Consider the following 620-nt stretch of genomic DNA (forward strand, 5'->3'; position numbering starts at 1 on the left):
TTGGCCATTAATGTCATGTTTTTAAACTTACCTGTACACAATGTGAAATACCTAGAGATCAGTCCACTCTGACAAAAAACACTCATCTATATATATCAAAGCCTAAGTGATCGGAAGGACCAGTCGCTATGATGCGCACTGACCACCAGGGGGCAGACACTCAATGCAGGAACTGCCCCCAGGTCAGTGCGCTTCCACAGCAAACCTCCCCCAGCCAGCCAACCTCCCGCGGCCCCTCCCCCTGGCCGTCATGCCACCGGCAGTGGCAGGGGAAACCGCGTGGTGGCGCAGCACCGATGGTGGCGTCCATTCCTTCCACACCCCCTTTCCTAGGGGGGCCAAGGGCCAACCTCCTATGCCCCATCCCTCCCCCCAGCCGGCAGGCCCCAATTGGCCTGGCCCTCTTCGCCAGCCAGGCCTAGGGACCCCACCAGTATATGAGTTTCATGCACCAGGACTCTAGTATATTATGAAGCAAAGGCAGAAACTTAAACCTGCCTATTTTTCTCTTCATGTGATACTTTTTCTGTATACAACCCATATTTTGAATATGCTGCACAAAGATTAGAAATTAAAATTAAATTAGAAGTGGTGCTATTATTTGTGATTTGGTTTGTTAT

Source organism: Myotis davidii, unplaced genomic scaffold (assembly GCF_000327345.1).
Source record: "Myotis davidii unplaced genomic scaffold, ASM32734v1 scaffold265, whole genome shotgun sequence".
NCBI classification, from domain to species: domain Eukaryota; kingdom Metazoa; phylum Chordata; class Mammalia; order Chiroptera; family Vespertilionidae; genus Myotis; species Myotis davidii.